The 16,089-nt window shown below is 44.7% G+C and overlaps 1 protein-coding gene across 3 annotated transcripts in view; it reads right to left on the bottom strand.

Moving 5' to 3' along the window:
* Positions 1-16,089, bottom strand: part of RABGAP1L (RAB GTPase activating protein 1 like) — a 332,919-nt gene that overhangs the window by 30,723 nt on the left and 286,107 nt on the right. The window lies entirely within an intron of this gene.

Below are 16,089 nucleotides of genomic sequence, written 5' to 3'. Positions count from 1 at the left end.
CGAGGAGCAGCTCTCTGGCACGAGCGGCCCCATTCAGAAGGGAGAAGACCGGACTGCGCAAGCGCGTCTAATCGGGCGATTAGACGCTGAAAATTAGACGGCACCATGGAGACGAGGACGCTAGCAATGGAACAGGTAAGTGAATAACTTCTGTATGGCTCATAATTAATGCATGATGTACATTACAAAGTGCATTAATATGGCCATACAGAAGTGTATACCCCCCACTTGCTTTCGCGGGACAACCCCTTTAATTTTGGAGTAGGGCTTATATTTCAAGCATCCTCAAAAAACCTGAAAAATCATTTTGCATCCTCAAAAATTCTGGAAGATCATGCTATGTCTTATTTTCAGGGTATGTCTTATTTTCAGAGTATGTCTTATTTTCAGGGAAACAGGGTAGTACTCCCCAACCTCTCTCTCTGAGAGTATGTGAACAGAGCCTAATATCTACATATCCTGAAATGTGCAAATAAGACAAAATGAAAAAAATTAAAAAAATCCCGTATATAAAGAATCGCCAAAATGAAAAACGATTTGTAAATCAGTCTGAGCATAACGAGCATGTGCCCATAGTGTTCAGTGAAGCCCCAATTACTCTGGGCAGCGATGGTGCAAGCAGACGTAACTGTCATTACTTCTCGCACAGCCACATAAAGACAAAGGACTCAGACAACACAGATCCAAAGTGACTGCCCAAATCACCAAGAAACACAAATTCCACAGTGGTGGCCGAAGCGGACATGACTGGGTACTTGTCAGCCGTACATAATCAGTCCCAGGAACTGCATACGGCAAGGTTCATGACAACTAATGTGAAGCTCAGAAAGTATTTTAAAAATTAAAAACATTTAACTTTTTCCCCTCTTAGTGGTGAGATAACATTACCTGTACCTTCATTATTTATCAGTAAGCCGCCCCTCCTTTACCAAACAGTGCACATGGAGGCTCCTTGCGGAGCTACTTCCTCTTTCTCAAGGCTTGGCTCATGTCCCGTAACTATTCTGCTGCTGCATAATACAATGTAACCTGCTCTTATTCCAAACCCAGATCAATTACAAGTCTTGGCTTGCAGCAACGCAGGAACGTTTCACCTACAATACACTTCTTTTGATCACATATTCAACGTCAGATTACTTGGTGAGGTCTGGGAGCTCAGAACCCAACGTGTTCCAAAAGTAAAGGGACTGCTCTTCCAAAAAGTGCCGTAACTGTTCTAGAGGGGTCTTCCCACTAAATCCAATTATCACCTATGCACGGGGTAGATGATAAGTGTACGGAGGCCCAACTACGAATAACTCCAGGAATCATGAGAATAGTGGTCCTTCTAGTGTAAGTGTGTGACCACCTCTCCAGTCACTACTATAGGACTGAGTGAGCCAGTCGAGCACTGCGCTCCGCTATCTCCATAGACAATGGATGGTGGTCACTCTATTCACTAAGGGAACTTGGAGACCACCCTTCTTGTGATCCCTAGGGGTCTGAATGATTGGACCCCCCAGGGATCATATGCTTATCACCTAGACTTGCAGCCAATTTCACCCTTTCAACTGAATCCAAATGCAAATCTGCCCCGTAATGCACAACTAAATCTGCAGCAAATCGGCGATGAGTAAACCCACCTCAGGGGATGTTCACACACGCAGTAGATTTGCAGAGTTTTTACTTCGGAGAAATCCACGGTCAAATCTGCATCGTTTGCTGTGGATTTTTATGCGGATTTTGACACTGATCCACGGCAGACCCCAGCTCTTCAACTGGAAGGGTGAAATCTGCTGTGGCTCAACGTCATAATCTGCCATGTGTGAACATACCATAAGGTCCAATGTCCATGGGCGGATCAGATCTGCGGAAGATCCGCAAATCCATCCCATAGGGATACATGGGCGTCCGCAAGTGGAATAAAGCATGCAGATTTGGTTTGCGGACCTTTTGGTCCGGAAAAAAACTGCAGCATGCTTCCATTTTACTGCGGTCTATTGAAGTCAATGGACCGCAGTGAAATGGAAGCGGCCCTAGTTACGAATGGTCCACGGATTCCACGGGAAAGCAAGAGTTTAAAAAAAAACAAAAAAACTCCACTGCGCAAGTGCAGCGGCGCCCCGGCCGGCGCTTCCACACACATCCGCAGTGAAGAACAGAGAAGACCTCGATGGGTAAGTAGAAGTCCTGTGGTGTCCTCTGCCACGGGCAGGGTCATCTGCTGCGTGCTCCTGCATGCGGAATCCAATCCGCCAATGGACATGTGGCCTTGGGCGAACTACACACTGGCCAGCGCAATACAGGGCTGTGAATCCCACCCCCATAATGTGCTCCCCACCATGTGAATTCCCCAAAAATGCAAGGTGTTTTCATGCATTACTTTGGAGAAGAAGCAATCCTCTGCCATGGCTGTCAGCTGTGGCCAGAGGATCGCAGGGTTTCTCCTATTGTTTTTAATAGGGCCAGCGCTCCTACATTGCGGTGCCATGTAGGAAAACATCGCTCGTGTGTATGACCCCATTCAAAGGAACGTCGTTCATATTTGTGCCTCTTGCAATGCACAAATCTTGCACGATTTGCAATAATTCCGTGGCATTTCTCATAGACTCTTTTTTTCTTGGCTACAAACTGTAGAGCTGCTGTGGAACTACAACTCCCAGCATGCTCTGACTGCATATTGTAGTCTCACAGCAGCGGTGGGCATTCTACGCATATATCTATAGACTCTGAGCTGGCGGTTGTGCCAGCCTCCCAGCTTCTATGAAGAAACACATGGCACCCAGCTCAGGGCACCGCATGGCTGCTTAGCATCTGATTAAATCTCATGGGTTTAATCTCTCCGAAAACACTGTGCTGCTTTATATGATTAATGCCATGAGATAATCACCCAAAGAGAGAAGGGAAAAAAATATTGAACTTCCTGCCTTCATTATTTGAAGGGCCTTTCCTGAATGGAATCACTAAAAGCCTCATGAATGTTGTCATTATGATCAATGGGCTGGATTAATTGTAGCACAATTACAGTGATGTGCTACTAGATCAAAGGTGGTTGGTGCACCAGGAAGAGACCTATATATATATATATATATATATATATATATATATATATATACACACACACATACAGATATATATACATACATACATATACACAGGCTGGTCTTGTATCTTCTGGTCTATATTCTAATACACACACACACTATATATATATATATATATATATATATATATATATATATATATATATACACATACATACATACATACATACAAGTCAAATACAAAGGGTCCGGATACAATACTGTTTCCCTGAATGATACCCTTTGATCTGCATCTATCACAAGTGGTTGCTGTATGTAACAATCTGTATTAGTTCTGCTAGATTGTACTGGAGTGCAACATGATACATTTCTAAAAGGGGCTAATTTGCAGAATAGATGATACACTATCAGAAGTAGTATTTATTTCCATATGTTAATACTTAGTGGAGATCCCTTTGGCCCTAATGGCATTGGATATTCGCCGTGGCATACTTTCTACTAAGGTCTGATTCACTTCAGCTGGTATTTCCCTCCAGTCATCCTGCAAATGTCTGGCGAGTTCTCTCAGAGAAGATGGACGCTGTTCATATTTCCTGACTGACGTTCCAGTTCGCTCCAAAGATGTTCAGTAGGGTTCAGATCGGGACTCCGTGCAGCCAGTTTAATCGTTGAACATTCATATAGTCAAAGCAACGTAAAACATTGTTGGATTTGTGACAAAGTGCTATGGAAGTATTGCTGACCATTCCCAGAGTATTGCACTTTGTCGGCAGCACATTATGTCAAGGTACACCTCCATGTTCATGGTTCCTGCCAGTAAAACCAACGGACCGAGACCATATCACGCAAAACATCCCCCCGATCATAACGGAACCTCCGCCAGACGTTTACAGGATGAATGGAGGGAAATAACAGCTGAAGTGTATCAGATGTTAGTAGAATGTATGTCATGGAGAGTATCTGATGTTATTAGCGCACATATAGGAATGCAGATTTTCAGTAGATTTCATCTTATGTACAACTAAGGGCGAAATCTACTGGTAAAATCTGCAGCGTGCTCTCAATCTTACATGGATATTTTCTGTTACATGTGGACGGGGATTTTACAATTCCACGCGTATGCATTTACTTTAATTGCTGCAAATTTTTGGTGCAGAACTTAATTCACCCTAAAGGCCCTGTTACATGAGCCGTTGGTTTGCTCAATCACTGGCCTGTGTGAAAAAGCCTGCAATCAGGTCACAAGTAAATGCACCGTCGCTGGCTGATCTGACCCTTAATGCAGGCATAAAAATGCTCGCTAGGCAGTTCATCTCCACATACAAGGGGGAGAAACGGGCATAACGAGCACCAACTGACAGCTATCTTGCTGGCTGGAGCTGGTTAATGGTCAGAGTACCTGCCTGTGTAAAGGGCCCTATAGACTAGCTCTGATAATACAATGTAATCTGCAGCATGCTGACAGACCTGAAGGGCAGCTCTGGGGAATTTGAAATTGCTGAAATTGGAATTATTGTTGGCTCGCACCCACATATTTCGTCAAGTTAACATTCAAGGTGGCGCTTTGAGAAATGTCAATCAGCCTGCCGGTTCTAGGTAAAAAGGTTGCAGAAATGAGGCCACCTGGACCACAATTCTAAAAGTGGAACGTGCTTGTGTATAAGACGTTGGGTTCTATGCTTTGCAGACATTGGGGGAATATATCCACTGAAAAGTGGCATAAGAAAGCCGGAAATTTTGGCATAAACCTAATTTGTGCAAAACATTTGAAGATTTTTGAAATGACACCACTCAGGGGCGCCGCTGTGCCAGTCTGGCAGATTTGAAGCAACCTTAAGGTTTCGGGGCAAAATTCTGTCCCGAGACCAGAAGTGGAAAAAAAGGGAATATTACCTGTAGTTGATATTGTCTACTGTCCCTCTGATCTGCCGTTTCACCTAATACCCACAGTGCATTGGTAGTGTGCTAATGTGATAAGCATTGGCCAATCTGAGAGCAGTGCAAAGTGAGCATTAGGCTGTTAGACAATTGATGCACCCATCTTGAATGTCCAAAAACAAGGCCCAAAACCATCGGATTGAAGAACTGCAGGTGATATCCCCCCATTTTGGGGCAAAATTTTGTCCCAAAACCGGAGGGTCACTTTAAATATAATTTACACCATAAACTGGCATAAATAATGTCAGAAATCTACTTCAGCTCACAGCCGATGAAGATTTCTTTTTAGGTGCACAGATGACCCAAGATTGCCTGATGTACCAAGAGGCATGCTCCAATACATATTGGTGCATTATGCTCCTGTGGGAATTATATCAAGAGCGGCGTACCAAACATTGGTCTCCCACTCTTGCCCGTCATCCTCTGGGCTCCCGCTCTTGCCCGTCATCCTCTGGGCTCCCGCTCTTGCCCGTCATCCTCTGGGCTCCCGCTCTTGCCCGTCATCCTCTGGGCTCCCGCTCTTGCCCGTCATCCTCTGGGCTCCCGCTCTTGCCTGTCATCCTCTGGGCTCCCGCTCTTGCCTGTCATCCTCTGGTCTCCCGCTCTTGCCCGTCATCCTCTGGTCTCCCGCTCTTGCCCGTCATCTTTTGGTCTCCCGCTCTTGCCTGTCATCCTTTGGGCTCCCGCTCTTGTCTGTCAGCCTTTTGCCAATCTAAGGCCGGTTTCACATCTGCGTTGGAGGTTCCATCAACGATCTGGCCCAAAATACCAGAAGAAAAAGTGCTGCATGTAGCACTTTTACTTCTGTCCAAAATCCAGTCAATGGGGTCCGTTCGGCGCCATTTCCTTCTGTCCAAAGACGGAGCCATAGGATGGTGGGGATTCCCCTTTTCTGCTCCGAAAGCAGGAAAGCAGAACCCCCGATGCAGGTGTGAAAGCACCCTAACCTATTGATAACAGTGGGTATTGGGCATGGGGCACTACCGTGCATGTACACTAGCTTCATACTGATTGTAGTCTTGCCATGTACACTGGCCAATTATCAGATTAAGGAACACTTGTTCCCAACAGTTGGCGCATGTAAACTGTCCGCCGATCAAAAGATAAATGAGCAAGCAGTCGATTGCACTAAATGGAACTACAGAAGCGCAGATTGATTTGCTATACAGCTGATCAATGCTCGGTTTTGGGCAGACAATCTGTCCATGTCCCTTGTCCCCCGTGCCCTGATGTCGCAGAACCGAGTTTAAATAATTGTGAATGAGTCTTTTGTGCAAGGTCGTAGTAAACTGTGCTAAAATGACATTTAACTCTGCTATAACAATTTCAATGAGATCTACAAAAAACACTGAAAAGGGTTTACATTGGGTAAGCATACTGGGACTAGTAGTTCCACCTGTTGGTTTCCCTAGTCACAGGACCTCTCAGTATCAGTTTGCATAGGAATTTCATCTTGAAATCCCAGCAGAGCAAGTTCCCCTAACCCTACAGGAACATCCAGACGATCCACTGTCCACCACCCGGTAATTACCGCCTTACATCCCTTTCTGCAACCTTTATCCTGCTATGGCTATTCAAAGCACGCAATCATGGCACCGCAGGGGGCATCTAATACCAGTTAAGGCCCTTTAAAACTGAACGATTATCAAGCAATTACGCTGAGGTGCGCACGCAAATGTGCATACGTTCGTGTGAACGGGCCTTAATGACATAGAACAGCTTATAGTAACTGACTAGCAGAGGCGTCATGTACAAAGGCACCCTGCCACTTCCCGAGCGGTCCGCACTACATGGCCGACCCCTGCTCTGCGTGCGCCGAATATTTTCTATATAATAAGTCCTCTTTTCGTAACGCCACTTTTACAACCCAACCAATAATGTTTGCTGTGATGCGAAAAGTTCAGATAACATTTCCAGAACAGCGTGAATATCCGGTCATGTGTAGGAAAGTCAGATGCTACAGATTGACTCGCGAGGCTTTTTCCCCAACGGGTGTTATGGCTGACGTAAGGTAGGTTTCCTGTACACAGAGAGACAACACCGTTTCCTTAGATTGTGTCAGACACAAACAGTGCGAGCGGCCCGCTTCACTCATCTCACAATGTTTAGTACAAAATAAGACCTGTTTTCGTCTGCAACACTGGAGCAATAGAATCTGATGTATGCAGAGACGTAAGTATAGACGGAGTTGGTTGGGCTCACCAGAGGAAGTGACTCGGAGACCCCACCACAACCTTTATAGAACATGTGCACGTTCACGTATAGCTGTGCTCCAAACATTGCTGTTATTGTCGTATACAATGGACATCTCATCAATAAGGTTATCCAATAGAAAATAGACCCTAGAGGCAAGTGATTGTTCCGAGGTTGGCTCTAAATGGGACCGTCTTCTGGTGGACCTTCTCCTATTAGGTGCCCATTATTGTGTCAGAGTCCGAGGCCCACTAAAGGATCCTAGAACAGACTCCCTAAATATGTTTGGACCCCAAACCTGCTATATTTATATCAGATCACTAACTTAAAAAGGCTCGTTTCAACGGATGACCTATCCTCCAAAATCAATGGGGGGCGCTATGCTGCTATTCCATTTCCTCCCCATGACAGGATGTGCCATGCCAGGAGCAGGAAGTGCAGTAGTAGCACGGCTCTTCCATTGATTTCAATCGGGGTGACGAGACGGCAGGCCTGACGACAAGGGTCCCAAGCGGCTAGTCCTCATCCATCAACTACTGATGACCCATCTAAAGAATAGGTCATCAGTTAAAATGAGCCCAGACCTCCTAAATACACTGCTCAAAAAATGAAGGGAAGATATAAAGGAGTTGCACCACAATTACAAGTTACCCCCTATCCACAAGATAGTGGATAACTTCATGGTCGGTGGAGGACTCCCCACTAAGACCCCCATTGTTCTCAAGAACAGGGATTTCCCCGCGATGAGTAAACTGAATACAGAGCTGGTTGCACAAGCACACTAGAGCTCCATTCACTTTCAATGAGGCTGTGGAGATACCCGAGCGTTAAGCACTTGGGTATTTCCATCAGCGCCATTGAACCGAATAGAGCGCCGACCACGTATGCTCGGCCAGCACTCCATTCACAATGACGTCGTTGTGGGTGGAAAAGTGTCCCCGGTCAGTGACAGTCAGGGCGGAACACGGTAGTCCCATTCGGCAGAGATCTCATTGGTGAGACCCCCACCGATCGGCAAGTTATGCCCTATCCTGTGGCCTCACAAATGTTTGTTAATTAAAGGGAAATACTTTTTACAGTTTTGATTGTCTTCTGTCTCTCTGGTTACAACTGACAGGAAGTGGAGGGCAAAAATCCTCCCCACAATCAAAGCTTTTAATCTCATAATCATATTCCGTTCTCACAAGTACATAAGAATGAAAGCTGCGTAACATTGTAACATGTTGATGAAACCATACATCTTTCCTACAAGATGAGTGACATTTTATAGCATTTTTCAAACACCCTATTAGAGAACTCAACATAAATTGCAGGGGATCGTCCTCTATTTAATAAGGGGTATTTCTACCACAACAAGTTATTATCTATTAAAAGGATAAGTGATCAGTGTGGATCTGACCCCTGAGACCCCCACCAATCCTGAGAATGTAGCTCTGGCGCGTCCCAAAATGTGGCGTGCACCTCTGCTCCGTTGCCTTTAACAGTCTCCAATCCACTGTCTGACGTCTTAAGACATTATGATTTAAGGCTGTACAGCTCCGATGTTGGAGGCGTGTGTTAGGGTTCCCTTACTGTATATTGCCAGCCTCTCTCCTGTCGGAGCCTATCCAACGTGTCACCTCATGCAGTACTGGCTTTGGCCAGCATATAGCGCCGTTGTATAATGGCAGAAAAAGAGTAAGCCCCCTAGGAAAACCAGGATACAAATTGGATTGGAAAGGGTTAATGGGACCGCTAGAGGTAGCTGAATGCTTGCACTCCGCTATCTTCTTTGGGCCTGGACTGGAGACGCACATGCGCATCCTCAGCTTCGCACACCTTGGGATGAGCCATGCTGCATTATCAGGATCGGTGGGGGTCCGAGCAGTCAGGCCCCCACCAATCAGCAAATTGTCTCCTATCCTGTGGACAAGGCAAGACTTGGTTTAATGGGAACGAAGTAACGCTTCATTTCTCCTGTCAAAACACCGCAGGGGTATTGAAACTTGAAATCAGATTTCCCCTACAGATTACAGCTGTTCACAGGGGGTCCGAGCAGCAAGACGACCTGTGAACAACTCGAAGGACCAACAGATTACTATGAATTGCATAGCAAATATGAACAGACTTTAAAGGGGTACTCCGGCACAGACTAACATTTTAATATCTAATGTACATCATCACAATAAGTCGTTCTGTAATAGGTTCACTGTACTTGGTCTAGTTACTTTCTTCATTTTCTATGTCATGTGACCCTATGCTTGACATCTTGCCCACATTTCCTACTTCCTGACTTTCTGCCCTGTCCATAGCCTCCAACATCCTGTGAGCAGTGCATGATGGGAGGACTGGGGTCGAAGCACTGCGCTGTATTACTCATGTGCAGTTCGGAGTGTCGGATGGCCCTGTCTGTCTGCTTCAGGCTTTCTCTGTCTCTTTCAGTGAGAGGGAGGTTGGTGCTGGTAAGTTTTAGGACCTGTAAGATATGGGCGGAGCTACAGTGCTGGTAAGTTGTAGGACCCGTCAGATATGGGTGGAGCTACAGTGCTGGCCAGGAGAAAAGCTCTATGCATGCTGGAAGTTGTAGGGAGCAGTCTGTAACTGTGTTTACTGCAAAAGTGATGCAGGTAAACCCAGCAGCAGATCGGTAGCTACACGAGATGGAGAAGAGGATCCAGAGCGGCAGATAAAAGGTACTGGTTACCTCCTAGATTTCAGCACTTTCAGAATTTTGTGTATGGAAAACCCCTTTAAGTTAGCTTCCGGGTCTGTGCCATAAAACATCCATAGCCTGGGTAAGTCAATACTCCAGAACATGATGGATTGCCGCTTGCCATACACCTGATAGTAAGTGTTGTGTACTGTGTACTTTGTGGTTTTGGTGCCTCCTGAGCGGTTTTGTTTAGAATTGTAATTCCAGTAATTAGATGTTAGAAAACCACAGGTAAGAGTCATTAGACTGAAGCCAATGCATGGCGGGGTGAGGCTGGGTTCACATAGTGTTATTTAATATGCTGTGTGAATGCACTAATGGGTTACATGACATCTGCTGAAAACAGCGCTGTGACGGAACCCCCAGATGGAAATAAGCGGGGGAATTCACTTCTATTGTGAAACAGACACCATTTCGCTGTCCGTTATATTTGGAGTACAGAATAACATAGTTGACCGCACTATTCTGTAATCCAAATAAAGAGGAAACAAATAGGAAGCTTGTAAAACGGACACCAGAGAAGTGTCTCTTTCACAATAGAAGTGAATGGCTCCGTTTTTTCCATCTGGGGATTCAGTCACGCTTTACAATAACGCGATGTGAACGCTCTCTGAGGCTGGGTTCACACTGTGCTACTTTACCCTCTCAGCCTTTCCATTCCGGGCTTCCATCTGGATCATTGAGAATGGAATCCGTACCGAACCATAGGCTTTCATTATTTAGACGGAGACCAAAAAGGTCTCCAATTAACATGGTTTCCATTTCTTTCTGGCCTTTGTGCCATGCAGTATAGCGTAGTCATTTATGTTACTATGTCCTGCAAAAATGCCACAAAGGAAGGGAAACATGCTCAGAGACCGAAGCTTGGGCACTTTGCTCTCTGAGTACTGAAAGCCAAGGTTCCATCTAGGTGCAATTTTCAGTGATCCAGACGGAAGTCTGAGATGAAAGGCTGAGCAGATGCACTAGCACAGTGTGAACACAGCCTAAAAGAAATATCCACCTTCCCAACAAAATTCCTATGGGATACCTTCTATATCCATCTTGTTGATGACACATCTTCAGGATAGTAGATTAGCTAAGGGTCTGCCGATCGGACCTCCACCTGATCAGCTGATTAAGTGCCCGCTGTCAGCACCGCAACAGACAGAGCTAGGGAGTGGAAGCTACTGCTCCGACCAATGTGTAGTGGCTGGTGCTTGCAACTGCTGGCTGGGGTTTCATTAAAACTGCACCTGCAGTTACAAGCGCCAGCCTCTACACAGGGGCTGGAACAGAAGCTTCCATTCCTGTGTGCACGGACATCGGGCTCCCGATCAACTGATTGGCTGAGTCCTGAACAGTGGACACCAGCTGATCAACTATTGATGACCTATCCTGAGAATAGGTCATCAATAGTATTTCCCTGATAAACCACTTTAATTAGTATTGAGTCTTATGTGCAAAGGTTTCCATAAGATGTATAACTGGTTGAACCCAATGGTTATGGCGGGTCCAACCAATCATATATTGTGCATGGGAGCTTCTCAACTCTCCTCTAATGGAAAAAGTTGGGGGAGATAAAAGACTGGGCACTTGGATTTCAATTACTTTGTCCCTTTTTTCACCTTGGAAAGAAGCCGCTGCCAGAGGCATCTGGCAGTGGATTTCTGCCCTCTGTACATCAATGCACAATTGCTTAAGTCTACCATGCATATGTATAGGGATGTCAGGTGAGATAGCTGCCAGCCAAACAAGTGGCAGAAAAAGGAATATGCAATGAATCAACAGGACTAGAGAGAGGAAGGCAGCGGTCATTCTGGAGTGACTGGATATTATGAACATCTAATGTCCACTAAAGGTGTATTCACACATACTGGTTTAACTCCCCCAACCAGAATAAGCAAGTTTTCTTATTTTGAGGTAAACCAAAGGAATCAGACAGGTAAAAATTCATCCCGTGACATCCTTGTTTCCCATGACAGCTCACATTTGGGCTAAGCCCACAGACATCATTTCAAAAGTGAATCCCATTGAAAATTGCCAGATCAAAGGAATTGTCCAGTTACCAGACACCCTGCTTCAATATGGGCCCCGCATGTTAAAATAATAAACTGAAGTATAATTAGCTCTCTGATGTCACTGGGATCTAGTGCTGCAGCCCTGCTCCGGTCCCGGTGTTTCTTGTGACAGATGACGTCACAGGCGAGCGCTGCAGCCAATGAAAAACTGCAGCATCACGGTCCTGAACTCCTGGCATCATGGCTCTCAGAATGTGAGTGCCGATGCCAGGAGAATAAGTGGGATTGAAAATTATTTTTCTGTTTCAGATAAACCCTCTATTTTTTCATGAATACATAACCAATAGATGGCACTATTGCCACTGGGGCTATACGTAGACATCTGAAAAAATGAAAAAGCCATAGCTACCCATGTAAGAAGTATAAAGAAAGGATAAAAGCAGAAAAGTACACAAAAGAGGAAACTAGGTTTTCACAGACAGAGGGGCACATGGCAACTATTTTAATGTACAGTTGCAGCTGCAAGACGAAGGGAAATCTGGCTGGGGAATTACCTCAACAAGCCTAAACACTGAACCTTAAAGATTTGCAGTAATCAAAGTATAGTCATGACTGAATATCTGGAGAAAAAATACCGAACGTCTCAGAGATCAAAGTATTTTTACTCCTGAAACAGTGAGCGTGCCGGATAGAAGCGGTCAGGGGATGCATCCAAACCCACTGGGCCCCAGTGCAAGGCGCAGAATCCTATGCACAGATCATGCCAATGAAGTAACCTGAACCCGCATCTTCATTCATTTACTCATGAGTACTTAGCCAGAATGAGAGGACGCCGTCTCAGCGCTTCTGAGTGGCCGAGAGAACTTTTTCTTTAGAGGTTGTACCAAGACTGACTTATCACCTATAGGTGCTAAAAGTCTGATTTGTGGGGGTTTCACCGTTCTGTCAGGAGACTGAATGGAGAGTGGGTCAAGCATGCGCAATACAGCTCCATCCATCTTCAATGGGACTGTGGGAAATAGCCAAGTTCTTGCCCTATTGGAGCTGCGCCACTCAGGTGCGACCATCGCTCCGATTTCCATCTCACTTGAGAAGAGGAGGAGACGGGACCACTCAGAACTAGTGGAGGTCTCAGCAGTGAGATCCCCGCTGATCAGACTTTTATCATCTATCCATTGGATAGGTGCTAAAACTCAGTCTTGGTACTAACTCCTTTAATTACTTTAAAGGGAATTTCTGGGACATAAATAGTGATGGGTAATCAATAGGATAGGTAATCAATATCTTATCAGTGGGGGTCTGAAGAGGATATTACCTGCAGTAGTAGTTCTCTGCTGTCCCTCTAATCTATCTGTTCCGGCTCCCATTATTTACCTACCAAGATGGCAGATGTAATTTTCAGACTACCTAATGCCCACAGTGCTTGGGTAGTATTAGACTACCAATACACTATACCTGCTCTCTAATTGACCAGCGCTGATCATGTGAGCAAGCAACACTGGCCAATCGGAGAGTAGTTAGAAAATTGCTGCCATCTTGGATGGCCGAAAACAGGGACCAGAACCAGTAGATTGTAAGGGCAAGAGAGAAGAACAACTGCAGGTAATATACACTCCTCCACCTTCTGTTCCGGGACAGTTTAACCTCTTATAATTACTGGAATCCCCCTCTAATATTAATGAGGCAGTAAATTTTTAACCCTTTCAGGTACTCTGTTACTCCACCCAATTGGGGTCTTTCTAGGGGCAGATACTTATTAACTGAGTGAAGTTAACTGAATACAATTTTTTAACTACCTGAAAGAAGAAAACAATTGAGAACTCACTAGTGATTCCTGGATTATAGAGGAAGACACTGTGGCATATTCCATTACTGGTGACACTCTTCGCTACGTTTCTTGCTGTTGTAACAGAGAATGATTAGTCATATGGAATGACCCTTGTGAGTATATGAGTACAATATCCTAATATTCCATTCTAGTGGATACTATTCCATGTTCTGACCCTTTGCCTACTAGCAATGTAACAAAAATGTTTCCTTTTTCTCACAACAATAATGCACATTTACTGCAACTCTCTTATAAATTCCTTAAAGGGCCACTCCGCTTAATTTTTTTCTCATTCATTATGTAGCTGTCCCGCAGTATAAATAAGTGAGCAAGTGTTACCTTGGTTAGTTAGTTAGTCATTCCTTTCCATGTGAAACTCCCGGCCTCTTTCTCATCAGATGATCATGTGATCTCAGTTCTGACCCGCTCAGATTTACTTGGGGTTATTTGTTCAGTTTCTAGTCAGGTTCTCAGTCTGTCTGATGCTATTACATGATCGCTACCAAAGCAACCACATAAAGGATGATACCAGCACTTCTGTCACAGTTACTGATGATGATCACACTGCTCCTGTCACACAGTTATAAAAGAGGAGATCCCAGCTCATACTCTTGAATTTATACTTCTGGCCTGCAGCTTATTTAGATGACTATTGAAGGTAATGAATTAAACTGTCCACCCAGCAGGCAGAAATGGTGCAGCCTCTAGCTGAGAAATCATGGGATTGATTTGAAAGTGAAAGAATTTTTTTTTTACCATCAAAGTGGTGCTTGATAAGCATCAGACAGGGGTCTGCACTGCATAGAAGTGGCTGCAAAATACAGAATAGACTTCCAGAGTGTACTGGAAATCAGGTGAGGGGGGAAGGGATGGAAAAATGTGTTTTCAGTGGAGTGGCTCTTTAAAGCGCAGAATAGTGCCCAAAAGTAGATTCGTTACCACCTTGCATCCCTGCCAATCACCTGCTTGTTGGGCCAATTTGCTCATGTACTGAGTATATTTCAATAAGCAGATAGCTTAGTTACTGCAGTGGTGAACCTTGATATTGCAGGCCAAGTTCCAATTCATTTGAATGGGAGCTTTGTTTGTAATATCAAGAATCACCACTGCAGTAGGAACAGAGCTGTCTGCTTCCTGTAGAAATCTGCTGAGTGCAAGAGTACAACGGTCCATCTGATCGGTAGGGGTGCCGAGTGGCAGACCCCTACATATCTAATATTGATGGTCTATCCTGCAGATACGCCATCAATAGTTTACAACTGGACATGGACAAACCCATTTTTTTTGCCAGCGAACTCCTTTGGTGGATCCACTTACACTGTACTTCTAAAATGATAAAATTCTGTTCACCGGCAGCCACCACTAGTGGGAGCTCACTGCATATAGATTTATACAGTCATCACTAGAGGGAGCTTGTTGCATACCGATTTATACAATCACCACTTAACCCTTTGAAGACCAAGGGGCAGATTTTCCCATAGTATTAAAGGATTTCAAATTCGAATGAATCAATTTCGGTCCTGCAAGGTATAACTGAGCTCACTGCATAAAGAGTTTTACAACCACCACTAGAGGGAGCTCACCGCATACAGATTAATAGCTGCTGGCTAGTTAATGGGAGCACAATATCTACAGTACATCCAGTGCCCTTAGTCAGGCAAACAGAGTTATTAAACTATATCTGTGTCAGAAAATGGATAGATACACTCACACTAAAAAGGTGAACCCAGAAAACAGATTTCGGATTGCCGTGAGAGTTCCTTTCAAATGTATGTGACGCAATGTAGCTAAATGCCTCACCATGATCAAAAAATACAAAAAAGAGGTACAACCCAATTATGGAGGTCAGTATGCAATAGCCCAGCAATGCTACACATCCATGCTCCAGGCGTCTATAGTCAGTATGTAGCAAGGGCCTAAAAGTAAAATAATACCCAGAATCCTCTGAGATTTGCAGCATCTTAGTGACTCCTATTACTGTGCAGGTTCTTACCGGAGGCTATAAAATGACAACCTGAGCGTGATCTATTTCATGGCCCCCACAGGGGTTGTTACTCTTCTCCCCAGACACAGCAGCTCCTAAGCTCTGATAGTCTGACTTTTTAACCCATCCAATGCTAAATTTCTACATTATTAATACTACCTGTATCAATTCTGAATCAAGTTTTTTTTGGAAAAGATCCATTTATAATTCGCTGGTTAGAGAGGAACGCAGCGCACAGGGACATTTCCAGGGACAGATCTATAAAGCCTGCATCTGTCCCTGAAGATGAGCTGGTGACCATGGAGCCCAAGGATAGAAACAAAGCTGTATTAGAAGTAGTTCTGACAAGAGCTGAAGTTCTCATTCTCACCCTCATACCCCTCAGCCTATACAACCAGCTGATGGACTAGTAAGTCTGTAGTACTAACAGG

Source organism: Eleutherodactylus coqui, chromosome 3 (assembly GCF_035609145.1).
Source record: "Eleutherodactylus coqui strain aEleCoq1 chromosome 3, aEleCoq1.hap1, whole genome shotgun sequence".
In the NCBI taxonomy this organism is placed as follows: domain Eukaryota; kingdom Metazoa; phylum Chordata; class Amphibia; order Anura; family Eleutherodactylidae; genus Eleutherodactylus; species Eleutherodactylus coqui.
The sequence above is the reverse complement of the archived record's forward strand: the minus strand, read 5'-3'. Positions and strand labels throughout refer to the sequence as shown.